Source organism: Nelumbo nucifera, chromosome 1 (genome assembly GCF_055504915.1).
Source record: "Nelumbo nucifera cultivar China Antique chromosome 1, China Antique-T2T, whole genome shotgun sequence".
NCBI classification, from domain to species: Eukaryota; Viridiplantae; Streptophyta; class Magnoliopsida; order Proteales; family Nelumbonaceae; genus Nelumbo; species Nelumbo nucifera.
In genome coordinates this window covers 66,235,195-66,244,669 of record NC_142649.1, presented here as the reverse complement: position 1 = coordinate 66,244,669, position 9,475 = coordinate 66,235,195, and the positions used below count along the sequence as shown (strand labels likewise).

Genomic DNA, 9,475 nt, shown 5'->3' with positions numbered 1-9,475 from the left:
GGTCACGCCCGATTTGGTGTTCTTGTCGAGCAAGAATGTCTTTCCATCCCCTTTTTCTCTCAAAATAGAGAATGTCGTGAATAGAAACACTCATTCTCTTTTAGACCATTAAAGTAGGAGATAAAATAGGATTAAAGAAGTGGGTTGACATTAGACGATTGAAGAGGTGGGTTGATAGTGGCATAAAAATACAAAACTCTAAAGTGGATGAGATGTGTATCCTCATCTCTTTATCAACATATGTATATGAAAGCAAAAAAAATAGGAGATAAATTAAAAATTAAAGATATTCCATTTTATTGGTTGTTTTGAAAATTATATGGAATAAAAAAATAAAAAATTCAAAAAAAGGATAAATTTTCTTGACCGCTTCGTTTTAATATATATAGATAGATAGATAGATAGATAGATACCCTTCTCGGTTCTCACACCCTGCATTAGTGGGAGTCTCATTATTAAAGTTGCTTTTTTTTAATGTTAGAAGAGATTTAGGTAGGCCTGAAATCCGAGGCCTAATTCGACATCCGATCCTATTATCTTGGATTCGGATAATGTGTATATGTAATCGGATCATATTCGGATTTTGCAATATGCGTCTAATTAATAATCGGATTGGATTCAGATTTGACTCCATTGGATCCAATTAAAATCCAAATCTAATTATATTATTGATATTGCATGAAATTTTCAAATTCCTTGCTAGAGGACAGCTCAGACGAATAGGCTGATGAGATCGATCCACCGAATTGTAAGAATACCAGAAGATCAAAGTACTCGGGCTAGGCATTTTGATGCTTCGAGCTTCAGTGCTTGATCGGGGAAATGAATGCTAATTCGATGGTACCAGTTGGGACACATTGGAGTTGTAGGCTCTACTTGAGACGTTTACCGGTTCTGCAAGTCCGGTCAGCAGTTGTTCGTTGGAAGGTGGGAATACATCCAAATTTGTCGGTTGTAAACCCACCAAATCAGGCATGCCGTCTAGCTTAACTGAATCTCCTATAACTAACTCTCCTTTTGTTGGAGCAACGGAAGTGTGGTGGTAAAAATCAAAGGAAGAACAAAAAAAAAATCCGTAGAAGAGAAAAGGAATATAGAATGAAGAGAAGAAGATGAAAAGCCAACGTACAATTCTGGGTTTTACTAAGTTCTTAGCTTCTTGAGCTCTGTTAGAAAATGTTTCAAATTACAAGATATATAAAGGAGATTTACTTTTACATTCTAGACCTCTTAGCTTCTAACTCGCAAAGCAACCCACTTAATACAAAAGACAAAATATAAAAGAAAATTACAAAATTACCACTCTTACTTTTCAACACCCTCTCTTAATTTGTAATTTTCATTAGAGATCTAAAATGCAGAAATTTTTCAGAAGCTAGGGGCCTGGTGAAGACATCAGCAAGTTGATCTTTAGTCTTGATGAACTTCAATTCAATCTCTCCTTTCACAGTTGACACTCTGATGAAGTGGTGTCTTAGCTCAATGTTCTTTCTTCTTTCATGAAAAACAGGATTTTTAGTCATTGCAATAGTATCTTTCAAAAGTCTTCTAAGCCAAATTGCTTCGCAAGATGCACTAATGGCTGAAATGTATTCTGCTTCAACTGAAAAGTGTCATAGTATTTTGCTTCGTAGATGACCAAGTGTTAGCACCTGATTTTTGCTTGATCCACCACCTGAGCCTCCAATTCACCCCAAGCACCCGATCAGACCCTTCCGACCTCTTCAAAACACAAAAAAACCCAAGTTTCACCTTGAGAGCCCTTAGGTCCACCGTTAAACTTGCCTGATACCTATCCGATGGCCGCTATTGACCCTCACTTACACCTCAACCATTAGATTAGACACAACCATAAGATCCAGGACATCCCAAAACACTTATCCATGAAATTTGAACTCAAGATTCCTTCGTTCACCCATCCATCAAACAAAGATTCCATTTTGACCATTCTCGTACCCACAACCCATATCCACTTGATCCGAACATATCTAAACCAATAAAACTTTTCCAATCACCCCATAATACCAAAAAAACCCTACATATGAAACTCCATCCCAAAACACCTTCATTTATCCTTAATCATACCAAGATTTCGTTTCAAGGTTTCAGATTGACCAGATTACAAGTTTGCCCGATCCGGGCTCAGTTGGCTCAATCTGATTGTACCAATCATCTCAAACTACCCAAAAACCCTACCCTGAAAAATTTCACCCAAAACTGCCTTTATTTTCTCCTTCATCACACAAAGATTCCATTTCAAGCCCCTTGATTAACCAAACTGAACCCTTTCCAGATCTGCCCAATCTGGGCCCAGTCGGGCCAATCTGACCCCGCCAATCATTCCAGAATATCTAAAAATCCCACCCCATGAAATTTCATTCAAAACTACCCTTTTTGCCTCTTCATCCAAAAAGATTCTATTTCGGCCAATCTCACTAGCCCTCACGCATCAAAACCCTTCTCAACCATTAGACCCATCTTAGCCCTCCACCTTATAACCCGGAACCACCCAACATTGAACCAGGACCCGATCCGACCCCTAGACCCGGTTTAACCCAAAAATTTTGAAACTACAAAAATACTACTTAAAGTCCTCAAAATTACAATACTACCATTAGCCCTACCTATGAATTAAACCTAAAGTTTCTAATTCAGGAAAGGTGTTGTTCCTCTTCTTCACCACTCGAACGAAGAAGAGAGGCGACAAAACGGTGCACCCCTCCTCCCTCCTCCGATCTTTTCTTTTTCCTCTTTCTCTAATTCCGCCATTCTCACTGTTTCCGTCCCTTCTCTTCGCCCTTAATCACGAAACAACCAGACCTCCACTATTCGACACTATTCATCATCTTCTCCGTTCAAACCTAGAAGCGGAGCGGCGGCGCCAACCTTCCCCATCTTCAGCCTCCTTCTCCCACTCTTAATCCCTCTAACTTCCTTTTCCTCTCCTCTTAATTCCCCTATCGAATCAACCAAAGTCATCCATTTCGACCATTCACTCCCTTCCTTCCTTAACACACAGTGGAAGAACAGAGTAGCGGCAGCAGTAATCTCAATGATCTTCATCCGGATTCCAGCAGTTCACTATCATCTTCCAGGGCGCATAATACTCTGAAACTCCTCATCAGCCTTCCTCGTCAGTGTTGATTCCTTAAACCTAGTGGTACTTCCTATTCTTCACCGACACGATGCGGTTATTGGCAGCGGTGGTTTGAGTTTTCCTCGTGATACCGAACTGCTCTCCCGATCTAGATCAATCTTTCCACAATTCTCTCATCCTGTTTCCAGAGTTAGCCGTTATCTGAAAACAAATAACAGAGACAGAGTTAGCCAAGTTGTCATTTGCAGCATCAACTGAGTTCAGGTGGACATCCAATCCAAAGCCACTATCGAGTTAAATCCTACAAAATATTGGACATCCTTTCAATTTCGTATAGCTCATCTTCGTGTTGTGCATGCATTGCTTTGTTATTTTCTCTGTAGCTTCATGTTTCTTGTAACAGCCTATCCATAGATATGAAATCGGTATCTTCTTAGTTTATTGATAATCTTATTTTCTCATTGAAAGTATGTTATGAATTGGTGATGTTATTGTTGATTTCATTGTTAAAATTCTAAGTCTCTTCAAATTGAAGAGAAAGTGTTCTCAGTCCTAGTCTTTCGGTTGGTCTAGCGGCTAGTGTCTGTCATCTCGCCTTGTTTAAGGTGTATGCATTATATGCTTTATTCCTTTCATCATTGATGATTAGTTTCGGTATTTGTTTTTATTCTGAAGATAGGATTGAATGGTTGTCGGGTTATCCCTCTTAAGACTAAAATAAAGAGAGAAATCATTTGTTATTGGTAAGAGAGAAATATGCAGGTTAGAGTGCAAGAGAAAATGGATGGTAGGGAATGAAGTGTTAATAGAACAGAGTAAGAGAGTAATTGGTCGGGAGCACAAATTAACTCAATAAAAAGGGAAAACAAAAAATAAAAAATATATATAAAAACATTAAATAAACTAGGGAAATGAAAGGGGAGGATGTCGATTATAGAAAATAAAATCCCTTAAAAGAAAGAGGGGAAAGAAAAATAAAAAGAAATGAAAAAAATATAAAAAAAAAGTTGAAAGATTTGCAATAATGGACTTGATCAATAAATCTCATTTTTAGCTTGAGAAGTAGGATATTTTTGTAGGGAGATTAAGCTACAAAAAAGGGAAATGGTGATAAAAATAAAAATAAAAAATCTAAAAATAAAAGGATAAGGATAAAATAAATAAAGGATAAAAATTAAAAAAAATATAATAAAAAGATAAAATCCAATAGTCAAATAGGATTCCATGATAACATAAAAAAATAAATAGTTAGTGGAGAATTTTGTGGAGTTTTGTTCTTTATTTGTTTCATGTTCTTAGTCGATTGCATAATTGCCTTTTTGTGTTTGATTGCTTGAGACCTCATGTGAGCCCCACCTCTTGGACCCAGGAAAGGGGTGCCTAACCCCTTCCCTCTCCCATCCGAGTCTTATCTAGACTGGTTAGACCGGTGCCTTGGGTTTTGGAGTCACTATCAAAACAAAGCATTTCGAGAATCACTCTCTAAGGTCCCATCACCTCCATTTCTTAAACAGATGGGTGGCAACTCCATTTCCAGCCCAAGTGGCAAGTGAGTTGTTTTTCGACGCTCACACCAAGAGATCATTTTACTTCCCAAAGAGAAAACATATCCAATTGTGCATTTTCGGTCATCTATGGAACCAGTCCAATCACTGTCTGAAAATCCAACCAGCTTGCAATCATTTTCACTTTCATATTTCAACCCAAAGTTCTTGGTTCCTTTCACATATCTGAGTATTCTCTTTACTGCCCCAAAATGAACTTTACTTGGCTTGTTCATGTATCTTGAAACAATGTTCACAACAAGAACAATATCTGGCCTTGTGTTGGTGAGATAAATCAAGGAACCAACAAGGCTTTTGTAGATTAATGCATCTATCAATTCTGCTCCATCCTCCTTTGACAACTTTTCATTGACATTCATAGAAGTAACTAGGGGTTTACATGTTGACATATGAAACATTTTTAACAAATCATTAATATACTTCTCTTGGGACAAAAATTTCACCTTTTCTTTTTTTTGCTTCACTTGAATTCCAAGAAAGTATCTCATTAACCCCAAATCAGTCATCTAATATTCCTTGGTCATTGCTAATTTGAATTCATTCAACAATTTTGTGTTGTTACTTGTATAAATCAAATCATCAACATAAAGACAAACAAGAATAAAATCATGCATACCTTCCTTCTTGACATAGAGTGATGGCTCATTTGGACTTTTTTCAAATCCATTCTTATGTAAATATTTATCAATCTTGCTATTCCATGCCCGAGGTGTTTGCTTTAGGCCATACAAAGCTTTTCGAAGTTTATAAACCTTGTCCTCCTTTCCTTCTATCACATATCCTTATGGTTGTTCAACATAAATTTCTTCTTCTAAATCTCCATTTAGGAAGGCCGACTTCATATTAAATTAAAATACGTGCAGTTTTAGTTCAGCAACAAGTGCAAGCACAATTCTAAATTGTTTCCATTCTTGCAACTGATGCAAAAGTCTCATGGAAATCCACCCCCGGCTATTGGGCATAGCCTTTAGCCACTAACATTGCTTTGTGCTTTTGGATTGACCCATCTTCATTGAACTTTGTTTTGTAAACGCATTTTAATCCAATCACTTCTTTTCTTTGGGTTTATTTACCAACTCCCATGTCTTGTTCTTCTCTATCATTTCAATTTCTTCATCCATAGCTTTTATCCAATCTTTTTCTTTTGAAGCTTCTTTAAATTTTTGTAGTTCTAATGCAACAAATGCAACATCACAAGAATCAAAGATTTCTTGAAGTGAAACATACCTTTCTTGGTGGAGTATCTGAATCTACATAACTTGGACGGACTTGCCATAGATCTTGGTTTCTTGAACTTGAGGGATCCATTCTTGGAATGAAACTTGTTGAGCTTGATTTTCTTGAGTTTATTGACCTTACATTTGATGTAGTTGTATCATGCTCATGGTCATTGGGCATCACTTCTTCTTCATCTTTTATAAAATATTTCTTTGTTTATGGGAAATTTTCTTCAAAGTTTCATTCCCCCTCTTCATCAAATATTACATCTCTTGAAATTACTAACTCAATTGTAGTTGGATTTAGCAATTTGTAACATTTGGATTTATCACTATAATCAAGGAAGATACATTTCTCACCTTTGCCATCAAATTTCTCTCTCTTCCTTGAGGAAATATGAGCATAAGCAATGCATACAAACACTTTAATTGAGTTAAAAACAGGCTTCTTTTTGTGCCATGCTTCAAAAAGTGTTTTATTTTACACAGCTTTGGTGAGAGAGCAATTTAATATGTATATAGCAGTATGAACTGCTTCAACCCAGAAATTTTTTGGAAGATTTTTACTTTGCATCATGCTTCGTGCCATTTCTACAATGGTTCTATTTCTTCTTTCAGTTACCCCATTTTGTTGTGGGTATGTCTTACTGTCAACTCTCTTTTGATGCCTTGTTCTTCACAAAACTTCCCAAATTCTCTCAATGTAAACTCTTTTCCTTTATTAGTCCTCAAAATTTTTAATTTATGATAATTTTGCTTCACAACTAAAACTTTGAATTGAATAAAAGTAGACAATGCTTGTGATTTTGCATCTAAGAAGTATACCCACATCATTCTAGTAAAATCATCAACAAAGAGAAGAAAATACCTTTTGTTGTTGAAGGAATGTATCCTCATGGGACCAAAAATGTCAACATGAAATAGCTCAAATGGTGCCTTTAAATGCCATGATCTCTCTGAAAATGATAGCCTATGATGCTTCGCATAGACGCAACCTTCACATTATGTTCTCTATCAATTTGAAGAAGTCCAATCACCATACTCTTGTTATTTAAGAAAGAGAGACTTCTGAAATTCAAGTGTCCATATCTCAAGTGCCATAACATAGACTCATCCAACTTCTCACTCTTCAGTTCATAGTTCACATCTTAGGACATGGTTAATGGAAATATTTTATTTGCAGCCATTTTTACTCTAGCAATGATTTGACTTTTCTTCTTATTAGTTATTACACATTCATCGTTGTCAAAGTGCACCTCATAACCTTTTTGTATAAGTTGTCCAACACTAAGCAAATTTTGAGTCAAACTAGGAACATAAAGAACATCTGAGATGAGCTTAGAATTACCTTGCTTAGTTTAAAATGCAACAACACCCTTTCCTTCAACACTTTGGAGTTTGCCATCTCCAAGCTCCACTTATTTATTGAATTTAAATAAGTACACAAAAAAGAATTTCAAATCTCGTGTAAATTTATAAAATGTACATCAAGACTGTTTATTTATTTATTGAATTTAAAATTCATAATATTCATGAACGCCCAGAACCCCTCAGTGACCTTTCGACCTTTCGAATGCCCAGAAGGCACAGTTCAAGATTCCTTTTAAGAGATTGAGATCCAAGAAGCCCAAGTCTTAGGCTCTGTGGCTTTCAGATTCAGACTGCTTTTATTTTCTTTAGCTAAGCCAGAGATTGCAGAACTGTCCACCGAAGAACAGTCAGATAATCCCATGTAATTACTCTCTTTCAATCCTAAGCCATTCTGGCAGCTTCCATCAATAGAGGGTGATGAAACAATTGAGACATTGCTCTGTCCCTCCCTAACACCGAGTAGTGGTGGAGACAGGGGCGGAGCTAGGGGGACCCAGGGGAGCCATGGCCCCCCCTATGGCCCAAAAATCCCCACTATTTCATGTAAATTTCCCTCTCCCCCATTCTCCACTCCAATGGGTTGGCCCCCCCTATGACCATCCATATTTGTTTCCCCCCTCCCCCCAATCCACCTTAGGTTTTGGTCCCCCTCATGAAAATTTCCTAGCTCTGCCCCTAGTTGCGACATTAGGTTTCCATAACTTAAAAGTTTTCCTCCCAACCTATTGGCATTCAAACTATCCTTTAGATAAAACTTTAAATTCTCATAAAAGTTGCATCCCTACTCGAGAAAGCCAAAAATCTAGTCATTTCAAAACTGAAAATGAGACCTAACATCAAGTCGAATAATTAGATACTACGACTGCGAGGGCCGATAAAAACCAATCATAGATGCTGAAATATCCCACTTCTTTATAGGGCTGTTGAAAGGTCGCCGAGAGGTTTTGGGCGTTCGTGAATATTATGAATTTTAAATTCAACAAATAAATAAACAGTCTTGCTGTGCATTCTGTAAATTTACATGAGATTCGAAATTCTTTTTTGGGTACCAAACGAATTTATTCATTAAACTCAGAAAATCTGTTCTTGACAACTGTCCTCTTCCTCAAGAAAATTGTTCTCAATTTCTTATAAAAAATAGTAAAATAAAATATTCTTAACCTTTGTTTAATTAATAGTAAAATACACGGTTTCAATCCCTGTATTACTGTTTGAATGTTCTCACTGACCTGCCGCTGCCTTTGCTTCTGGGTTCGAACAGGGAAGAAGATGAACAGAATATTTAGAAAGGGTAAATTTTTACTAAAGAGAGGTATTTATTAATTTTATCAAAAATAAAGGAGAAATTTTTACTAAAATGAAATTATAGAGGAGATTTTTATGATTGTCAAAAACTTCAAAATGTTTTTGTGTTTTACCCTTTTAATAATCAAAATCATTTAATTCAACCACTTGAGCTTCAGCTTATTAGTCAACTCAAAAACAAACGACTGTCAACTCTGATGCGAACAGCCATTGTAGGGAGCTTTGCTCCAGCCATCCTTGCCGATTATTACGGAAACGCGTATTTCTTACAAGTTACAACAATTTTCCATGCGCTCAGACACAAATTTCAACAATGACGTGATTTGGGCAAGTGTAAATTTCTTATTAAAAAAAAAAAAAACGCATCATTATACCCTCTTCTCTCACCATCACAGCGTTGTATCATTTTTTTCACATTATATGTTGACAAACAAAAGTGCTTTGACTAATCAGAACCCTTCCCTCCATTTTCATTAATATCACTTGATTGGTCACCACTATACCGGTTGATTTATTATAAATTTTGCTCGTAAAATTTGTGTTTGTGATAAGCAAATTTGGATTGGAGGAATTATGGGTGGTAACTATTAATAGAGCAGGATGGAAGCAAGACTGACTGCGAATCTCCTACCCACAAAACACTATCTACATCTTCTCATACATAATAACATGTAAGAGTCAAAGATGTTCTCCATGTAAGAGATTGGGACTCAATAATGAATATGTGAAATTCTATGGAGCAATGACCCTACAAAATGAGTTGGGGTATGCTCAAAACAAAAATTGCACCAACATGAAACTTGGACCCACCATGTGTGCGACTTAGGGACTCTGATTGTATTAGAACATGTTGGAAGGGAACATTTTTTCTAGTTGTGAGGAGGTCTAGCCTTCCTACAAGATATTGACTAATTTGCTTA

General features: G+C 36.6%; 1 long non-coding RNA gene across 1 annotated transcript; it reads left to right on the top strand.

Annotated features, from left to right (window-relative positions):
- Positions 1–2,631: 2,631 nt before the first annotated feature.
- On the top strand, positions 2,632–6,649 carry LOC148803365 (uncharacterized). Its single transcript, XR_016083798.1, has 2 exons — positions 2,632–3,361; positions 5,832–6,649. It is a non-coding gene; the product is annotated as an uncharacterized LOC148803365 (long non-coding RNA).
- Positions 6,650–9,475: the final 2,826 nt, after the last annotated feature.